The following is a 21,893-nucleotide window of genomic DNA, read 5'->3' on the forward strand; positions in this document are numbered from 1 at the left end:
TTTTCCTCAACCTAGAGCCTTGAGAGACACAGCACACACACAACAGTCTGTGTGTGGATGTCTGGTGGTCTGAAAGTGTATTGGTTGATCTGTCTGGTGGCTGGTCTGGTGGTCTGTATGTGTGGGTGTTGGTCTATCTGTCTGGTGGCTGGTCTGTCTCCAGTGGTCTGCATGTGTAGATGTTGGTCTATCTGTCTGATGGCTGGTCTGTATGTGTAGGTGTTGGTCTACCAGTCTGGTGGCTGGTCTGTCTCCAGTGGTCTGGTGGTCTGTATGTGTAGGTGTTGGTCTATCTGTCTGGTGGCTGGTCTGTATGTGTAGGTGTTGGTCTATCTGTCTGTTGGCTGGTCTGTCTCCAGTGGTCTGGTGGTCTGTATGTGTAGGTGTTGGTCTATCTGTCTGGTGGCTGGTCTGTATGTGTAGGTGTTGGTCTATCAGTCTGGTGGCTGGTCTGTCTCCAGTGGTCTGGTGGTCTGTATGTGTAGTTGTTGGTCTATCTGTCTGGTGGCTGGTCTGTATGTGTAGGTGTTGGTCTATCTGTCTGGTGGCTGGTCTGTCTCCAGTGGTCTGTATGTGTAGGTGTTGGTCTATCTGTCTGGTGGCTGGTCTGTATGTGTAGGTGTTGGTCTATCTGTCTGGTGGCTGGTCTTTCTCCAGTGGTCTGGTGGTCTGTATGTGTAGGTGTTGGTCTATCAGTCTGGTGGCTGGTCTGTCTCCAGTGGTCTGGTGGTCTGTATGTGTAGGTGTTGGTCTATCTGTCTGGTGGCTGGTCTGTCTCCAGTGGTCTGGTGGTCTATCTGTCTGGTGGCTGGTCTGTCTCCAGTGGTCTGGTGGTCTGTATGTGTAGGTGTTGGTCTATCTGTCTGGTGGCTGGTCTGTCTCCAGTGGTCTGGTGGTCTATCTGTCTGGTGGCTGGTCTGTCTGTCTGTGGCTCCGTTTTCCTCTATGCATTGTGCTTTACACTTGCTCTAAAATATCACTTGTTTCCCCACTTGTGTGGTAATGAGTTTGATGAATATTCATGAAGTGGGGCAGTTGCCAGCATATGGTTCAGAATTTTGTGTGTGTGTGAGGGAGAATAATGCTTAGAGGATCCATTTTAGTGTGTGTGTGTGTGTGTGTGTGTGTGTGTGTGTGTGTGTGTGTGTGTGTGTGTGTGTGTGTGTGTGTGTGTGTTGTGGGGTGGGGGGGGTGGGCTCTAGGCGGTCGGGGCAAATGATGAATCTTGAGAATTCACATTTTCTCATGTTTCCAACCACGTAAAGATGCAGCAGTTGGCAGGGTCGTGGGCCACTGAGCATGCTCAGTGTTGCTCCTGTTGACTGGACGAGTGTAGATCAGAACAGAAGTTTGCTGTTGACGAGGTGCGATGGTGGGTGAGGGTAACGGCTGAAGGGTCTGTTGACGAGAGCTTCCTCATCATGGGCAGAGCTGTGGAGGTGGCCCTGCCTGTTCGAGGGCTGACGGCTCACTCATGAAAATTAGTAAAAAAAATAGTCAATAAAGCTGCTGAGTAACGCTAGCCCACGAGTCGTCTTTGCCGTTTGTGCTGCAACTGTTGGAATCCTCCGAACACCATCCAGCATTAATCTGAATCTGCGCTTCAGAGATCGCAGGAGCGCCTCTTTACTGGAACTGTGGCTTTGGTCGCTACGTGTGTGTGTGGGGGCAGGACCTGGGGCCGCCTGGCCATCGCCCCGCCCCCCTCTCGCCCCGCCCACGTCTCGCGCTCTGCTGGACAGGCGTGCTGGGTATCGGCACTCGCCAGGACCAGCTGTGCTCACACACATGTGCGCATGCCACGTTCAGCCTCTAACTTCAAGCCTAGAGTCTCCCTCACGCTCACAGTTCCTCTGCACAACTGCTCCACGCACACATGACGTTTGAGTTCCTTTGCATGGAGACGTACTCCCCATTGTGTAAAGTGTATCTTGTATACCCATGCGTGTCTGTGTGTTCTTTATCCAGGTATATGTATCGCTAATACACATTGTTTATGTCTATGCTGTATGTTGTGTTGCTGGGTTCTGGCCACGTGTCTTGTTTGTTTATGCCATAGTTGTCAGTGATGTCTCTTGTGTCCTATCAGTGTTAGAAACGGCTCAATAGAGTCTATCACACCAAAGCAAATTGTTGTGGCTGACAAACGGGGCCTAATAAAGCGATTCTGGGTGTTTTTTAATATGTTTGATTCAGTGTAGTTACTGAAAAGAAATGCCATAAGATTAAGCCTCGAGTTTAAGAGAATAAACCAACAAAAGAGGCTCAATTTAGCGAGCTCTCACTTAGGAATACGCTTATTCAAAAGCGTTTTGCTAAATATTTATTAATTTATTAGGTTTATTGGTTGGATTTTGCAATTATAGCTGAGTGTAAGCACAAATTTGTTAACGGCTTGAGTGCTTGACCTCAGTCAGTCAGTCCCTTTGTTTTATTTTGGGGGGGGGGGTGGTTGACCAATAGCGGTCGAGACGAACCCCGCTCCCCAGAGTTGGCATGGTCGTGCGTCATCTTCGTCTCTCTGCCTAAATTGGCAGCGTGGCCTGGGTGTGATCCAGCCAGACTCCCCCTCTCTTGGCCCGCTGAGTGTGGGTGCTGGGTGTGAGGTGTCCCCCAGGCCACGCCCCTTCCTCTCTGATCTACGCCGTCTCTCCGTTAGTCCTGGGTCCAGTTGGGGCACGCGTGCTCGCCCCAGTGCGTCTGAGGCCAGGCGTGCTCGTCCCGGTGCGTCTGAGGCCAGGCGTGCTTGCCCCGGTGCTTTGCTGGCCTGGAATGTGGGCTGCTCCAGAAGACCTGTCGCCCCTGTCGTGACCTGTCGCCCCTGTCGTGACCTGTCGCCCCTGTCGTGACCTGTCGCCCCTGTCGTGACCTGTCGCCCCTGTCGTGACCTGTCGCCCCTGTCGTGACCTGTCGCCCCTGTCGTGACCTGTCGCTCCTGTCGTGACCTGTCGCCCCTGTCGTGACCTGTCTCCCCTGTCGTGACCTGTCGCCCCTGTCGTGACCTGTCGCCCCTGTCGTGACCTGTCGCCCCTGTCGTGACCTGTCGCCCCTGTCGTGACCTGTCGCCCCTGTCGTGACCTGTCGCCCCTGTCGTGACCTGTCTCCCCTCCCAGCTCACTCCAGTCTCACTCCCCCCACCATCCCCCTTTGTCTCCGTCTCTACCTCTCACTTTTTTTTTACACTCTATCACACTCTGGTGTGGTGTGGGTGTGTGTGTGGTGTGGGTGTGTTTGTATGGGGTGTGGGTGTGTGTGGTGTGGGTGTGTTTGTATGGGCTGTGTGTGTGTGTGTGGGCCTCCTACCATCATGTTTTTAACAGCTCGTTAAGCCATCTGCAGAACCTTTGATCTCTTGCTGTCCACACACTGGGTCCGTGTAGAGGTGTATATGCATAGGTGTGTGTGTGTGTGTGTGTGTGTGTGCGCGCATGCATGCTCAAGGTTGCTCTGCTACAGCTCTGTGTGCGTGTGTGTGTGCGTGTGCGTGTGCGTGTGTGTGTGTGTGTGTGCGCGCATGCATGCTCAAGGTTGCTCTGCTACAGCTCTGTGTGTGTGCGTGTGCGTGTGCGTGTGTGTGTGCGTGTGTGTGTGCGTGTGCGTGTGCGTGTGCGTGTGCGTGTGCGTGTGTGTGTGTGTGTTTGCGACACGCTTTTGCTTACAGCAGTTCACACATGGCTGGAGTGGAGTTATATGTTGTCATTCTGTGTTGTTCAATTATTTCGGAACAAGACCACCTTTGAATACACCGCCATATTAACAGTGTCTTAAGCACCTTGGGCCCCGTGTTCCCTACACTACTTTACCAAGGAAGCAGGTCCACTCACATGAAGGAGGATAGCAGCATTCTACAGTTAGCAAGCCCGTTATGTCACTGCTACTGATGTGGTAGACATGGCCTGTTATGACATAGCAGTATTCCTGCTTGCCCTCAACATGATGCATTTTTTTTTCCTAAATAATTTTTATAGTTTCCAGAAAGAAATCAAAGCATATGAACTATGCAAAGCACAGCTTTTTAACTGAAATGGTTAAATAGGACCCAACAAGGTAACAATAGGTAGTGTAAGTGTTCCATAGCCCCAGTAAAAGGACCCTAGAAAGGCCTTGGGCTTGCGGTGTTGTGGTCTCATTAGGTCATCGGCACCGTCCGACCCAAACCGTCCCTCTGCAGCCGTTATTTACCCTGCTGCCGAGAATGGATTTTATGAAGCGTTCTAATTGATGTAGCTTTAGAGACACCAAAAGTTTGGGTTCTTTAAACACACCGTGGGCGGTCCCTCCTCTCCAGCCGATGGCTTTGAACTAGGGTTGCAGCGGTAACCGGTTTCACGGTATACCACGGTATTAAAATGCACGGTTATCATACCGTGTGCGTTTGCTTATTACCGGTAAAAAGCAAGCCAGCGGAGAAACTGACCCGCGCATGCGCAACTCCGCTCCGGTTCAGCTACTAAGCACACAGCAGTGAGAATGGCAGAAAGTGCATTAGACTTAACAAATTTTTTAACAAAAAAAAAAAGCTTAACTAAAATCAGCGGCGAAAATGACGTAATCGCGGTGGCTCCGCCGGTGAGCGCGGGTCTCGCGCGCTGTCGATTCGCGAGGTCGTGCACGTCTCGAATTTTGTAACTTTGCGCGCGTCGCGCCTCAGCGCAATGAACAAAGTCATGTTTGCAGGGTTCATACACCTTTATAAGGTGGAATTAAAGCACTTGTACGTAACTTTAAAGGTCCGTTTCAATATTTCCCAGCACCTTAAACTTAATTAAGTTAAATATTTATACATATACTCAAAATAATTCGCTTTTTATTAAATTATTTAATGGTTGTTTATTTTCAAAACGCCCAGTCTTAACGTCTTCACGTTCTCTCGTGTTTCGTCCTGGAATTACAAGAGGCTCGTATTTGTTAACGTAATACAAAAGAACTGTGCCGAGTCGCGCGCTACGGTCACTAGTGAAAGTGTAAATCCATAGATTTTTAAGGTCCTTGCTTTCACTGGATGTGAAAGATGCCATTAATTTACATGCGTTCATTTTCAAAATTTTACGTGCCTGTTTTTCATATGTTAAAACCAGACTCGGTGTGAAAGCCTTAAAATAGAAATCTCTATTGTGAGGGTCATGTCAGAAATAAATCCTCTCTTTCTGCAGTATCTGGTTATATTCTAACTTGGCAGTACAACGGACGTTTACAACAGTTGTTGATCAGACACTGACCCAGGTTGAGTTTATCAGATATTAAATAATTTAAACTTAAATAATTGTACTGAAATCCATGATTTAGGTTTATCTAATTTTGCAGTATTTATTTAAACATGTGTACAGCTTATTTTTTTAAAGGAGACATTTTGTATACAATAGTTCCAGGTTTCTACAATAAATAGTTAATTGAACAAAAAAAACTTGTAATTTCTTTAAGGGTCAGTGTATCTTTTAATAATATACAAACTAACTGTGATACCGTGATAACCGTGATACCGCGGTATTTTCTGAGACGGTTATCATACCGTGAAAATCTCATACCGTTGCAACCCTACTTTGAACGTCCTTGTGTGACCAGCGGTGTGTTCTCCGAAGCCCTAATCCAAATTGCAAGTCTTTCATCATGCGTGTGGAGCCCGGCTCCCGGCCCGTGTGCTGGCGATCGCTCCTTCACGTCTCCGCCACCTTCAAAGAGCCGGCCCGCTTCCCGGGGCCGAGGTCCACGCCCCCCCTCCTGCCGGCACGTCCGATCGCTTACCGATCGATTGATCTGATCAAAGGTGTCCAGGAGGCGGCTGACGAGGTGTCGTTGGCTGGATAGCAGAGGTGCTTGGGAAGGACCTGTTCTGTCTGCGGTGACTAAATGCCTTGTGATAGCCACACGGAGCGAGAAGCTGTCGCCGCCCTTTCTATTTCTATAATGTCTCCCCTCTCCTAGGCAGAGGAATCAATGATCAGTGATAAAGTTAATGTCACCGTCTCCAGCCCTGTCTCTGTCGTGCCCCCCCCCCCCCCCCCCCCCCCCCCTCCAGGTATCTTCTCCTTCAATGAGGATTCCAGATAAAAATCTGTAATTTAGGTTCTCATTCCTCACTGGTGGTTTGGAGCGGGAGGGTTAGACAGCGGACCAGACCGAGCTGCGGTGCCGTGCTTCTCCTGTGGCGTTATTTTCTGTTTTTCAGGTCTTTACTGTCACAATCTGAATGTGAGTGGTTGAAGGAGTGACTCATTTTCCCCGCTGTACCATCTACCAGGCTGGGCTGGTCAGTGTGTTCAGAGAGGACGAGGCCACTGGTTCTGTGCTTAACCCTGCTGGGACTCTGACTTGCACATGTAGTTTGTTTATGTAGAGTGCGATGTCACCCGGTATGCAGAACTTTATGACTCAGCGTGTCCAAATGTTCTGTTGGACGCTAATCTGGTGTCTGAGCTCTCTGCAGTGGGGGGTAGCTCTGCCCTCTGTAGGGAATAATTGTGGCTTAATGTTTCCTCACTCTGTGTGTGTGTGTGTGTGTGTGTGTGTGTGTGTGTGTGTGTGTGTGTGTGTGTGTGTGTGTGTGTGTGTGCGTGCGTGTGCAAGCATGCGAGTCAGTGTGTGTGTGCGAGAGCGGGAAAATCTCCTCTGGCTGACAGCTGAGCTGTTGATCATGACAGTTATCCACTGCCGTTTAAACATGTTTGAGCTCTTGACGTGAGGCCCTGGCATTTCTCAGGCCTGCCCACAGCCTTTCACTCCGAGGAGCAGACCTTTTAATGCACTCTCTCTCGCTCGCTCTCTCTTTCTCTCTCTCTCTCTCCTCCCTTGCTGATGGCTAATATACTCTCCGTTCTTCCTGTGTTTGGTTTGATGTGTTTCTCTTGCTTTTTTGAGTGTACTGCCACCTGTTTCTTTCTCTTCCCTTTCTGACCATTTAGCCCTGTCTAAGTGACCAGTTTACAGCTTGAAATGCACTGATGATTATTAAATCTAAGAGAAATAGCCTGCACATCCGAAGGGCTGGGATTAGTCAAAAATGTACAAACATGAGAAAAATGCACAGAATGAAATGTGAAGCTTTTATTTTGCTGAAATGACATTCTGGTTGTAATTCTTCCAAAGTGGGTCTCTTCTCAGCAAGTTGTTTCAATTAAAGTCTCTTCAGGAGCACAAAAAAGTGAGATCAGACTTTTTTTTTTTTTCCAGAGGTGAAAAGTTTAATTTTGGACCATTCATGGTATTTGTATGTATTAATACGAGGCAGGAAATGTTTCCCTAAGATGGAAAATGCAGTCCAAATATTGTGGTAAGACATTTAGATTCAAACTCAGGGGCGATTTCAATCAACTACAAGAAACATCCAAAAAAGTGTGGCAGGGGTTGGTGGGATGTGATTTTAATGTGTATCGCAGCAATTCAGCGTTTGGTGATTTATTCATTAAGCACTAGTTTGATTTTCTTGTCAGGAACTGTAGGTGTAATTTGTGCTTAGTACACTGTTGGAAATGGCTGATTTTGTCTCCACCACATTTTGAAAGTGTAGCTACTCTGAAAATATGAATGTTTCCTCGAATGGAACTTGATTCCTTATTATGCCTTAAGGGAAATGTGAATTTTAGGTGCAGCTGGAGTTGAATTCATCAGCCTATACATGTTATTGTCACCAGCACTTTTTTATTTGCATGTAAAACAATATAAACACATATACAATAATCCATATGAAAGTTAATGTATGATTTTATTTACAAAACATCTTGTAAGATGTCTGACAATTTTTGTATCTCAAAATGGGGTGTAAGGAAAATATTGGCACATTTTAAGTATCGCAATATTGTTTTGTAACATGAAGGATTTTCAAACACTAATTAATGGTTTAAATGCAGATATTTGTGGTTTATTTTGTGTTTAAACCCCTAACTAGATGGCTAGACAGAAGTCTCTCTCTACAGATATTCACTTCAGCGTAAATAAGTATGTAAGGGCTCACAGCTAAAGTTAGAATTTGTAGACATGGTTATCTACGTAACATTAATACCAGTCCCATGGTGCACTTTGCTGACATGTGGGCTCGTTTTGGCTTTGACAATAAGGTAAGCACTATGGGCCATTTTCTGAAATGGACCAACCCAAAATCAAATATTCGGGGAACACCACGATTCTGAGCGCACTTGGCAACATGCTGTTTTGATGTCCGGCTAACGCAGGCAGCGTTACACGAGTGGATCTTTCTCAACTCCTTCTGGAACAAGTTCTCACACTGAAGGTGGTACTCCTCAACTCCTGTAACCGCAATGACCGTCAACACCTTTTCATTTGCAAAGACGTGCACCCTCTCACTGTTGTGGAAGAGCGAACGCTTCCATAACACGACGAAGCCAACGAACCCTCGTTACACCACCCTCCCTGACAACGCAGCGCTGACATTGCCGTGCACAAATAGTGCGAGGAGGTAAAGACGAGCCTGCTGGAACAGCCCATCCCATAACGGACGAGTGGCGGATGGACGTGTACGTGCTTCCAACAAGAACGAGGCATGTCGGCCACGCAGGAACGAACCTCACGGGGTTACTCATGGAGCCTGTAACCGAACAGAGAAGTGGAACTTCCTGTTATGAGACAATACATCCGATATGAATGCTGCAGCTAGACTGGTAAAACATGAGCCGAGTATGATATTTTTGCACCGGCCGTGAATATCGCCTTGAGCCAAAATGGGGCAATACTCGGTCTATCGGACGTCCAGATGCATTGCAGCCCATTTCGAACGCAGAACCACAACGTTAGCTGAAACGCAAACGAGAGCTGCTCTAGCTACCAAAAACCAGAAGTGACTAGGTGGAAGAGCTCCGGTGACATGACGGAAAGATGTTTGGAACAACCACCAGCCATTAACGTAGCACTTCTTTCAACAAATTGCAACAGATGTCTCCCCATCGAGCGACATTGAGGCTGACATCACGTGCCGAGGGAGTGTTGGAGAGCGTTGAGCCAGTGATGGATGCCAGCGTGGTCATGTCAGACGAGCGCAGGGCCACTATCAGTCACCACTTTATTGCCAAACTTCTCATGGACACAGGAAAGCCTGCATGACCCTCAGACAGTGAAGCACGTCAAGGCTGGGAAAGAGATGCCCCAACGAGAGAGAGAATGATATCAGCTCTCCATCCTGGCTGTAAGGATCCTTCAATGAGAACTACAAAATGACTGATACTGTGGTCGCTGCCCTAAACATGGAACAGAATGGAAGTAAATAAATTGATAAATGAGGCTAGTTCTTTTTATTATATGCATTAGAGGTTAGAAGTGTGTAAATGTGTGTAAATTAAAAATGATGCCTATTTTGTTTTAGTAGTTGGACTTGGATAATTGATGGAATTTCTGTTCGGTGTTGTCTGTTAACGTATTGTAAAATTTATATTTTTATTAATATTTTATTTGACACTTTTCACTGATCTGGTGGAGGAGATGGACCAGCTAGAATAGTTTGATCATCTGTTGTCTGTGAGGACGAGAGGAGCTCTCTGTTGGTTGAAGGAACACGAGGACCAGTGTGCTCTGGGCTAAGCGCTTCCTGTGTGTTTGCAGCATGCGAGAGTTTCTCCACCGCAGGACACCCAGAGCCCCGTCATGTTGACGAAAAAAAAAAAACATGCATCCAAAGTGAAATCCAAGTTAAAAGGATCAAAGTGGTGTGATGTGGCCTCTTACTGGGACCGTTCAGTTTAACATCCCATTGTTCTGACTGCATGGAAACTTAAGAGTTTTACTCTGATTTTGTGTACATGGTGGTTTTTTTTCTTAATTTTTTTTTTTAGCTTAAAATTAGATAAAACAATTGCAATTTATTGCCCTGCTTGCAGTATTCCAATATATCATTATATATATGAATCACATATATCTGAAAGTCCTATTTTTGACAAACATCATTTTGTCTGATGACACGATTTTTTGCAAACATCATTCAGCATGATGATGATGTTCAGTTACACGGGACGGTTCACATCTACAGATGGAGCATTGACGGACTGGGTAGAATCACGCCTCACACCTAACATCACTGAGTCTGTGAAGGTTCACCCTGCTTGGAGAAATGACTCCCAACACCGCCAGAGAAGTCCAGAATAGAAGCTTGAGAGAATTCATTATGGATTCAGCTTTTGGTTTTTGAACAATTAGAAGCAAGTGCTGCTCTTGATGGTGTAAACACGATTAATCGTATCTTACACAGTTCTGTCCACCGGTTTGACGGGATCGTACTGCTACCTGGATGCACACCTACTTCAAATCAGTCCTCAGACTTTTTTGAAGTTCAAGGAACTATCCGAATACGAAACGGCAGACGATTGTTCAGTATAATGGTATCTGAGTCATTTTGTGTGCTGTAATGTAGTGGCTCCCAGATCAGTAGCATTTGTGTGCTGTCAGGCTGCTGTGTTTGTTAAAAAACACGCTTTAAAATGAAGAAGGGACTGTTCCTTCCTTCCTGTTGCTGGTCTCCAGTCCCTTTGCATAGTGTTCTGTGTCTTACAGGGGGGAATATCTGCCTGCAGGCTTAATCACTGCACATATTCCTAGCGACCTGCTTCAGGTCATCAAGCGGCAGTAGTCTACCTCTGCTAGAGACGGTGCGAGTCAGTCATGTCTAGTTGAGCCAAGCATCACAGAGACGACTAGGCTCCGTGTGGAGTCAGACGTGAGCCTGTCCCGTCAATTGAAGCGTTTCTTGCAACACTCTTCCCGTTTCGCCTATTCGGGTACAGCGGTGTTTCATAATCCGGTCCTGCTGCACCCAGAGCCGGTCCCTGTTTTCGTTCCGTCAGCAATCAGTGGTACTGATTGCTTGCTTGACTCAAGACATGTTGGAAAAGGGGATGGAGCGAAAGTTTGACCCGTCTGGAGGAGGCCACAGATAGAGGTGGGAAAACGGTGAGACGAAAGAAGAAAAAGCAACTCTCAGTGCATCTTCGACAATGTTAGTGTGTGTGCCCTCCTCACGGTTTACAAGACTACATGACCGTTAGAAGGAAAACGACCTGAAGCGCGTTTGTTTAACATTTCTTCATTCTTTTTTCCACCTTCATAACATTTTCAGGTCTCTTGAGCTGCATCCAGATCTTGTGTACAATTTACTGAGTCACTGCTGAGCCGTTGATGATTCAGCGCTAAATGTCAGTAATGTACACTTGCCCTGGGTGACACATCTCAGTTTGGCTTTAACCAGCCCTACAGGAGAAAGTGCTTCCTTGACAGGCAGCCAGAGATGACGAATTTGCCTTATCCAACACAAGCTAGCCTGCTCAGTTCTTAACCCATCTGCATGTTCTTTTTCTCATGCGCATAAGAGTGACACCAAGAACATTGCTGAACTTTAATCATGCTTTGTCTGCAACACGCAGTGGTTTGGATTAGACTACAGGGACTGTGATTAGGTAGACTGCAGTTTGGCTATCCTGTACTTACAATAGGCTGTAACTGGAGAGGCCCAGTTCAAGAATATAGGGCAGGCATGTTGTTTAATGGTGAGCACCCGGGTTCTGCAGGCATTGCCTTTTGAACTGGTGGCCATCACTCTTTTCTTGGCCACAGCTAGAGCCGAGAGTCTTTCCCCTGTTCTCCCATGTCATTATTAGCTTGGTCTGATTGTGTCTGAGTGTACCATTAACCCACTGGTACCATGATGAGTGGTCTGATTATATACCGGTCTCTTGTAAAGTAAGCGTTGGCTAATTATCGGCTCAGCTGATGATCAGGAATCGACGTTCATCAATTTATATTCGGCGGGTTTGGTTTTTGAGAGAGACGCAGGAATGAAGCGGTTCTTACCAGGGAAAAGGTAAGAACGTGTTGCGGTTGTACAACACATCTGGCAGAAAGCACCATGTATTCATATAATTTTGCACACGTCTTGAGGTGATGGCTGTCGTTAATATACTTTTTCTCCCAGATATTGTTCCGATGCGTGAGCACACTCTAGCCAAACCCGCGCATATGTAGGTTTGCCTGAGATGCATCGAACGTCTCGTCTTGTGAGAGCGCGGGTTCTCGGCACGGAAGCGAGTGCTGTGTGGATCCGCGCGGCTGCAGTAGTAGTTTGAATGCGTCGGGGAATGTGTGTGCTTAAAGGCCGTTTCACCCGCCGGCGCTGCCGTGATCGGGACGGGCCGTGTCTGCTAGGGTTGCAACGGTATGAGATTTTCACGGTATGATAACCGTCTCAGAAAATACCGCGGTATCACGGTTATCACGGTATCACAGTTAGTTTGTATATTATTAAAAGATACACCGACCCTTAAAGAAATTACAACAAGTTATTTTTGTTCAATTAACTATTTATTGTAGAAACCTGGAACTATTGTATACAAAATGTGTCCTTTAAAAAAATAAGCTGTACACATGTTTATATAAATACTGCAAAATTAGAGAAACCTAAATCATGGATTTCAGTACAATTATTTAAGTTTAAATTATTTAATATCTGATAAACTCAGCCTGGGTCAGTGTCTGATCAACAACTGTTGTAAACGTCCGTTGTACTGCCAAGTTAGAATATAACCAGATACTGCAGGAAGAGAGGATTTATTTCTGACATCATCACAATAGAGATTTCTATTTTAAGGTTTTCACACCGAGTCTGGTTTTAACATATCAAAAACAGGTACGTTAGAAATTGAACGCATGTAAATTAATAGCGTCTTTCACATCCAGTGAAAGCAAGGACCATAAAAAGCTAGGTTTATACTTTCACTAGTGACCGTAGCACGCGACTCCGCACAGTTCTTTTGTCTTACGTTAACAAATACGAGCCTCTTTTAATTCCAGGACGAAACATGAGAGAACGTGAAGACGTTAAGATTGGGCGTTTTGGAAATAAACAACCATTAAATAATGTGATGAAAAAGCGAATTATTTCGAGTATATGTATAAATATTTAACTTAATTATGTTTATCGTGCTGGAAAATATTGAAACGGACCTTTAAAGTGACGTACAAGTGCTTTAATTCCACCTTTTAAACGTGTATGAATCCTGCAAACGTGACTTTGTTCATTGCGCTGAGGCGCAGCGCGCGCAAAGTTACAAAATTCGAGAGGTGCACGACCTCGCGAATCGACAGCGCGCGAGACCCTCGCGCACGGGCGGAGCCACCGCGATTACGTCATTTTCGCCACTGATTTTAGTTTAGCTTTTTTTTGTTAAAAAATGTGTTAAGTCTGATGCACTTTCTGCCATTCTCACTGCTGTGTGCTGAGTAGCTGAACCGGAGCGGAGTTGCGCATGCGCGGGTCAGTTTCTCCGCTGGCTTGCTTTTTACCGGTAATAAGCAAACGCACACGGTATGATAACCGTGCATTTTAATACCGTGGTATACCGTGAAACCGGTTACCGCTGCAACCCTAGTGTCTGCTCCGTGTAGCTTGCCATTTCACACCTGACATGAGTCTCCCAGGTAATCTGCATGTATAGGGACTCTCTCTGAGGTAATCTGCATGTATAGGGACTCTCTCTGAGGTAATCTGGGTGTATAGGGACTCTCTCTGAGGTAATCTGCACGTATAGGGACTCTCTCCGAGGTAATCTGCGTGTATGGGGACTCTCTCTGAGGTAATCTGCGTGTATAGGGACTCTCTCTGAGGTAATCTGCGTGTATAGGGACTCTCTCTGAGGTAAACTGCGTGTATAGGGACTAGGGCTGCCATGATTAGTCGACTAGTCACGACTATGTCGACTACTAAAATAGTCGACGACTAATTTATTAGTCGATGCGTCGTTTTTTTTCCTCTCCAAACTGCTGCGACAGTTTCCACTGCTGCGTCTGCGTTTCTGTCCTTGACGCACGTGCGCAGTTTAGTGGAAACCGGGGTAGACAGTTGACGACATCCCAGGACGTTATACAGACAGGCTCTGGTATCGTGGCTACCCGGCTACGGAACTCAAAAGTGCGGGATCATTTTCCGTAGTCGGGTTCCGAAACGCGTGCAATATCTGCAAGGCAGAACTTGCCTTCCACGGCAGCACAACCACGTACCTGAAGCATGTTGTGGCTACTTGTGACAACGATGAATAGGGACCGTCATCTCTGTAATCTAAATTGCTCGTTAGCTGCTAAAGTTACCACAAACAGAGCGTTAACTTAGTACTTACTTATCGCAGGGTTGCCAACTTTTTTTTCGGCGTGAGATATCGTTTGTGTGGTGTGTGAGCGTGTGAAGACGGTCAAATGCGTGTCTCTCACTCTCAATGCGTGAGAGTTGGCAACCCTGCTTATCGTGGTAACTGTAAAAGTTAACATTAGTGATGGCGATTGGTTTAATTAGCCTTAGCGCGTGTATTTTCTGTAACGTCAGTGAGACCAAAACTTTATTTTTGTGAATAACTCCTTAGTTTCAGGTCCCTACCTAATTTGATTTAAATGTAGCGAAGTTTGATGCCAGAGACTAATGAAAGAAAGAAAAACCTAAAAAAAAACTTTATTAATGTAGGCCTATTTATTTTTGTGTTTTTTAAGGCAGTGCCTTATCCTTATTTTAATAATTGTTTGTTGCAACAAGCTGCATATTTCATTAAAGGTTTAATGAACTATGATCTTAATTGTTTTTATTTTTAGTTATAGCTGAAATCTAATGATGGTTATATAATAGCAGTTGCATTCTAGTGTGATAAGCTGTATGTTTTATATTCAGTTAACGTACAATCCGACTAGTCGACTAATCGTAAAAATTAATCGGTGATTAGTTGACTATTAAAATAATCGTTTGTGGCAGCCCTAATAGGCACTCACTCTGTGGTAATCTGCGTGTATGGGGACTCTCTCTGAGGTAATCTGCGTGTATGGGGACTCTGAGGTAATCTGTATGTATATTTTTTAAATGTATTATAGTATGAGTTTTTTCTTCTCTTCTTAAGGAGAGTTAAGTGTAGACCTTCCTGGTGGTTTGGTAGTCCTGATGTCATGGTGTGCCTTTTCAACAGTGACATGTACGTCATGTTTGGTTTAATATAAAAATGTATATAGAACTTATTTATCGAATGTTTCGAGCCCCTTTTCGAGCTCCTTTATGTCGCTGGCTTCTGAACTCTTAAACCTCACTGGGCCGTTAGTTGGGTTTACGGACAGAACCTGTAGGAACGTGAAGGTGCGGCATGGTTGGGCTTCACACACCACTCACCACACACCACTCAGATTATTTTTCTATTTTACTGTATTTATGCACATGTAGATGTTGAGGAGCTGTTTATACAGTTATGCAGTGACTTGGGAAGCTGTTTTTCTTATTTTGAGAGAGCAATTATAATTACTTAGTTTTATCTGTATAAAGATTACATAAAAATTTGTAAGTATTTTTGCAACCTTTTATGCTGTCTAAAACTCAGCACTTTTTTATAATGTTCTAATATAAAATTTTTATTATATTTTAAATATTTATGTTCGTTTAGTTGTGAGGAAGAATTTCATTCCGGTAGGTTTTCACGCCGCAGTCATCCAATTTGTGATAAACGAATATTGGCCCCAAACATAATTATCAATGTCCTTGATTACTGATAATCGCTAACGACCGTGACCAATCTTTCGCACCCTGTTGTTAAGCCACCGGGACCATGGGGGCGAGCGCAGGGCCCACACTCCCCTGTTGTTGACCTCCCAGTGAACCTCATCCCTGCTCTCTCTTCTCTGCTTTCAGATTCCTGAGTGGAGCAGCAGAGATCAGCAGATACACTGACATACTCTCCCGGGACGGGCAGGACAGGCGAGCACAACGGCCCCGCCCCCTCCCCACTTAACTGGGGGAGAGAGAGACAGAGGACGGTGAGAGGGACACACACAGCTCGCTTCTGCAATGGCTGCTCCTGCTTCTCCAGATGCTTAATGGACTTTGAGCTCGTATAGGTAAGAGCCAAACGAGTGTGGCCAGTGTAAGAGGGGGAAAAGATATGAAACGGGGGGGCGGGGGGGGGGGGGGGACTGTAGTGAGTAAACATGAAGAAGAACAAAAAGTAAAAGGGAAATGAAGAGAGAAGGAGAGAGAGAGAGAGACCCTTCCAGCAGGGTGAGGGTGAGAGAGAGACCCTTCCAGCAGGGTGAGGGTGAGAGAGAGACCCTTCCAGCAGGGTGAGGGAGGAAGAGAGACCCTTCCAGCAGGGTGAGGGTGAGAGAGAGACCCTTCCTGCAGGGTGAGGGAGGAAGAGAAAGAGAGACCCTTCCAGCAGGGTGAGGGAGGAAGAGAGACCCTTCCAGCAGGGTGAGGGAGAGAAAGAGAGACCCTTCCAGCAGGGTGAGGGTGAGAGAGAGACCCTTCCAGCAGGGTGAGGGTGAGAGAGAGACCCTTCCAGCAGGGTGAGGGAGGAAGAGAGAGACCCTTCCAGCAGGGTGAGGGTGAGAGAGAGACCCTTCCAGCAGGGTGAGGGAGAGAAAGAGAGACCCTTCCAGCAGGGTGAGGGTGAGAGAGAGACCCTTCCAGCAGGGTGAGGGAGAGAAAGAGAGACCCTTCCAGCAGGGTGAGGGAGAGGGAGGAAGAGAGACCCAGCGTTACTGACGGGAGAAAAATGATAAACTCTGTGACACACACGCGCACGCACACACACACGCACGCACACACACGTGCACGCACCGGCTACTGATCTGATGTGGCACCACGTGGGGGGATGGGGGGTGGGTGAGGAATGTCCAGCCTGTGGACCGATCAAATGGGAGACGAGGGTCAGAACTGGCTAATTATCCTGTCATCACAAACGTGCTCATACCTTTGATCAACGCGGAGAGCTGACTGCTTCCGCTATTGGCTGTCTTGGGCTTGGCTTCACGTACGCTCCTGTTGTATTTCTCGCGACGTCTCTCTTTTTCTCGCACCGTCTCACGCTTTTGCTGTCTCCCCATCTTTGTGGTTTGCCATTATGCTTTGCATTAAAGGGGAGTAGCACCAATTTTAAGCTTCTAAGCATGTTGCAGTAACTTCAGAGGACGTCTCCACAAACACTTTGCACCTGAAAATGAGGAAATTAGCATTTTATAACCGCCTGGTTTGACGGTACAGGCGCCGTTGAGCGTCGCCGCTGTGCGAAAGCACCCATTCTGAACGTAACGTTAACCAGCTGTCCTGTGCTCAGGCTTCGCTTTTGAATAAAGCTTGAATGAAGGGCACGACGGTCCCTCGCAGGTCGGAGAACTTGGCTATTGAGCTTGGCTGTTGAACCCGGCTATTGAGGGGGAGCTGGTGGGTTCAGGTGAGGCCACCACGCCCTTGAACGAGGCTTTTCAGCTCCACTCGGTCCATCCTTGTAATTGGGTAATTGAAGTCACTCTGGACAAAAGCATTAGCAGAATGTAAATGTAATGGCCTGCTGCCAAGCGTGATGGTTGGAGTGCGGCTTGCACAACACTTTCACTAGCGTGAATGTAGCCTCTGGTCAAAAAAAGGCGTGTGTGTTGCCTTGTTCTTGACAAACTCGAGTGTGTCATGGTAACGTTTTCAGGCCCTGTGATAATTTTACGGTCACTTTAAGTTGCCTCAGTGTTGCGTTTTTTTGTTATTATAAATAATAACAAAAAAAAATTTAATTAAAATTTTAAAAACAAATTTTTTTGTTAATAAAATTTTATTAACAAAAATTAATAAATAATAATTTATTTTATTGGTTAATTTGGGTCACTAAATTATGACCTTCTGAGCTCTTTGCATTATTAGTCTGTGTTTCAGACATGACCTACAGGCTTTGTGTAGTCAAAACTTCATCAAGAAAGCCTTTTATTAAGGGACATGTAGTTCAGTTAGTTCCATTACGGAGTTATTTTGGTTGCAGGACCTAAGACATAATGAAAGCAGGGTGATGGTTGGGACACGGGCAGACTGTGGCATTGAAGGCCCGACCTGACGCTGTGGCTCCCAGCACTGGCAAGGAGTCACAGCGTAATGAAGTTAGGCAGCTGAAATACTAGAAGTGGAGCGCCTTTCTTCCACACCCTCACTCTCATCCTGTCTCCACCGCTCCCACATGATGTGGTCCTGGGCAGCGGGCGGCTGAGAATGTGCCTGTCTTTAATGGCATCTCCAGATTGTGTTAATCTGACTCAGTGCTGTGTTTCTTCTTCAGGGTTTGTTCATGCGTGAGGTGCTTTGCTTTAAAGCGTTAACTTTTCCAGGCTGGGAGTTTGTGCCGTGTGACTCACAGTTGGAGGCAGGAGCTCTAGTGGAGCTCAAACTTTTGGCTCCTTTTTTTTTTTGCGAGTTGGTTCGGAGCCCAAGGTCTTTATGTCGGGGGAGAGGTGTGCGCTCGTGTGTGTGTGGCTGTGCGTTTGCGTCCGTGCTCGTTTTTCTTAGTGTGCGCACACATGTGTTTGTCTCTTGCTTTGAGACATTTTAAAGTGTGTGTGTGTGTGTGTGTGTGTGTGTGTGTGTGTGTGTGTGTGTGTGTGTGTGTGTGTTTGTTTTCTGGTTGGCATTTAGAGTGATTTGGGTGGAGAGAGCAAAGATGGCATTGTGGGCGTCCTGAGACTCCCCTGTAAAGAACAGAAGTAGTGAGGGGCTTTTGGAGCAGCTCGCCCTGTTCACCTCCTCCACAGTACTCCTGCAGTAACCCCTGTTCACCTCCTCCACAGTATTCCTGCAGTAACCCCTGTTCACCTCCTCCACAGTACTCCTGCAGTAACCCCTGTTCACCTCCTCCACAGTATTCCTGCAGTAACCCCTGTTCACCTCCTCCACAGTATTCCTGCAGTAACCCCTGTTCACCTCCTCCACAGTACTCCTCCAGTAACCCCTGTTCACCTCCTCCACAGTATTCCTGCAGTAACCCCTGTTCACCTCCTCCACAGTATTCCTGCAGTAACCCCTGTTCACCTCCTCCACAGTATTCCTGCTGTAACCCCTGTTCACCTCCTCCACAGTATTCCTGCAGTAACCCCTGTTCACCTCCTCCACAGTATTCCTGCAGTAACCCCTGTTCACCTCCTCCACAGTATTCCTGCAGTAACCCCTGTTCACCTCCTCCACAGTATTCCTGCTGTAACCCCTGTTCACCTCCTCCACAGTACTCCTGCAGTAACCCCTGTTCACCTCCTCCACAGTATTCCTGCAGTAACCCCTGTTCACCTCCTCCACAGTATTCCTGCTGTAACCCCTGTTCACCTCCTCCACAGTATTCCTGCTGTAACCCCTGTTCACCTCCTCCACAGTATTCCTGCAGTAACTAGCGGTTCACACGGCCCTTCACCAGGCCACCGTCATCAGTAATGTGTCCTGCAGCTCCAGGGAGACGTCTGCTCTTCACGCCTCTGGGACGCTGCTGGTTTTCCCCTCCTTTTTAATACCATGTGAATTTTCTTAAAACTTAGTAATTGGTACTTTAGTTTTCTTTTTTTGTTTGACCGATAAGTGCTTATATATAAATTTTCCTTATAAGTGCTGATTGTAGGCACGCTCAAAACATTCGTCATGTTCTGTAGTTCACAGGAGGCTTTTATGGTTGATGGTTAAACTGTCTTTAATGACATTTCCTTTAATAGTAGATGGAGTGACTTTAGTGACAGAATAATGCACCTCATTGCGCTCTATCCCCTTGTCCTCGAAAAAGTTGCCAGTCTGTTTTATCAAATTAAAACGGTGTCCAGATGGTACCCGCCCAGGCAGGTGGAGGATAATCGGAGTATTATCTTAACTGCTGCAGGCTATTTAATGTTCGGATCAATCCAGATCTTTGATAATCTGCACCCAAGTGAAGATTCTAAAAAAATATATAATAACATTTGTGTCTCCAAGTGTAAGGCTAAATGTTAAACATGCGCGGTGATGTGTTGCTATAGGACAGTACCAGCAGCTGTTAATGTAATGATGCTTACATTCATGTCTGCATCAGAGCTGTATGAACGGGGCAGGAAACGTGATGTTCAACGTGGGGGGTGTGGAAGGACCACCCCCCCTGGGCCAGGTACTGCCCCATCTACCCTCCCCCTGGGCCAGGTACTGCCCCATCTACCCTCCCCCTGGGCCAGGTACTGCCCCATCTACCCTCCCCCTGGGCCAGGTACTGCCTCTATTACCCTCCCCCTGGGCCAGGTGCTGCCCCATCTACCCTCCCCCTGGGCCAGGTGCTGCCTCTATTACCCTCCCCCTGGGCCAGGTACTGGGTCCCTCTGCCTCTCCTGTCTGCCTCAACTCCGTCTGTGTCTTTCCACTAGTGGAAAGTGCAGGTGCCCTGCAAACAGCAGCTTTAACTGCAGGGCTTTCTGCTAAAAGAACACTGTCGGCCCAGACTCGTCGTGGTTATCGTGTTAGTTTGCTCCTCCCCCATCACCACGGTTTCTCGTAGGCTCTATTTCTACGTTGCCTTAGCGGAGAACCGATTAGTCACGGTTATGATAACAAACAGCAGCTCACCGTTCGAGTGCGGTGCGCTCGCCAGCCAGTTATGAGCACACGTCCACACCCCCGATGGAACATGACCCCCGCTTGACTCGTGAAAGGACGAATGAAGTCAATATTGTGAACACGGACCGCAAAGTACGGCACAAACTCTCGCTGTCATTAGCGACGCTTCTTCTCCTCCAGCGCTGCAGAGATGATTCCTGCAGGGCCGTAGTGCTGAGCTCAGCTCCGCTGCCCGCTGGTAAACAGGGCCGTTGTGGAGAGGTTAAACTGTATGGAACGTCTACCCTGTTTCACGGAGATGAGCAGCAGACCTGCGTTTCTGAGGTGTCAGAATCCCCGAGCCGAAGGCGCTAACGTCGAACAACTACACCACAGGGCTGCAGATACTAATATACCCACACATTTAGCCCGGCTGACACTGCATAATCCACACTACACATCCACACCTCCCTCTCACTTTCTCTTCCTGTCTCTCTCTTTCTCCCGCTTTCCCTCCCTTTCAGCCCTCTCTTTTCACTTTTGCTTCTCTTCTTTTCACCACGTGTCCCCTCTCTCTCTCTCTCTCTCTCTCTCTCTCTCTCTCTCTCTCTCTCTCTCTCTCTCTCTCTCTCTCTCTCTCTCAATTTTCACTTTCATGTCACTGCCCCCCTCCCCTCCCCTGTTCCGTGGGGTTTTGGCGTCGTCTTTAATGTTGTCTTGTGTCCTGCAGGCTCTGTCAGCCGTCCCTGCAACGAGCATCCACACGGCACATGTTTTATAGAGGCTCTGCAGGCCTAAAGTGTACGTACATCACACTGGTTCAGGCTGCACGCCTGGTCTTTACACCATGACTGTAATAAAAACTGGGTTTGGGTCTGCCGCGTGCGCTTGGACTTCTGTCACAGTGTGATGCCCCCAGGGACCGATCTCCTCCTCAGTACAGTGACGCCTGTGTGTGTGTGTGTGTGTGTGTGTGTGTGTGTGTGTGTGTGTGTGTGTGTGTGTGTGTGTGTGTGTGTGTGAGGGGAGGCTGCGTTTTATTAGTGTTTTTTGTAACCAGTGTCCCTAACTGACCCACACACTCCCCGTTATCCAGTTTCCCGGGCCGTGGCATGACGTGGGCGCGGCCATTTGGAGTTCAGAAATATCAGCAGCATTTGGTTTGCCTGGGCAGTGACTGTCACCAAGCACAGAGTGGCCTAATGTGTCAGTCCTGGACATGGTGGTGGACAACATCGCTGCCCAGAGGGCCTCCGATGACGGGGCTCTGATGGGGTGATCTTAGAGCGCCTCCCCCCCCCCCCCCCCCCCGACTCTTTAAGCAGATCATCCGTAAAACTGCACAAGCTAGCTAATCAAGCCAATGATGCATATTAGACATGAGGGGGATTTTGCCCATTTTGAAAGCAGTTATTAAATTTTTCTCCCTTGCCAACAATTGCTGCTTAGAGTGAACAGTAAGAGAACCTATCAAGGAAAGTGAGGATCACTGGTTGTTGGTAGGACACAAAGTAATGGCCAGTTTTAAAATCATTAGTAGTTTTTATTTCCTTTCTTTAAAAATTCTAATTAGTTCAAATATTAGTTAAATAGT

At 47.0% G+C, this 21,893-nt stretch overlaps 1 protein-coding gene across 1 annotated transcript in view; it reads left to right on the top strand.

Moving 5' to 3' along the window:
- Nucleotides 1-21,893, top strand: part of spop (speckle type BTB/POZ protein) — a 77,717-nt gene that overhangs the window by 11,369 nt on the left and 44,455 nt on the right. The window contains exon 2 of the mRNA XM_076997009.1: nt 15,641-15,846. The gene's annotated coding sequence lies outside the window, so the exon portion shown is untranslated. The remainder of the gene's footprint in view (nt 1-15,640; nt 15,847-21,893) is intronic.

This window comes from Brachyhypopomus gauderio, chromosome 2 (genome assembly GCF_052324685.1).
Source record: "Brachyhypopomus gauderio isolate BG-103 chromosome 2, BGAUD_0.2, whole genome shotgun sequence".
Lineage (NCBI taxonomy): Eukaryota > Metazoa > Chordata > Actinopteri > Gymnotiformes > Hypopomidae > Brachyhypopomus > Brachyhypopomus gauderio.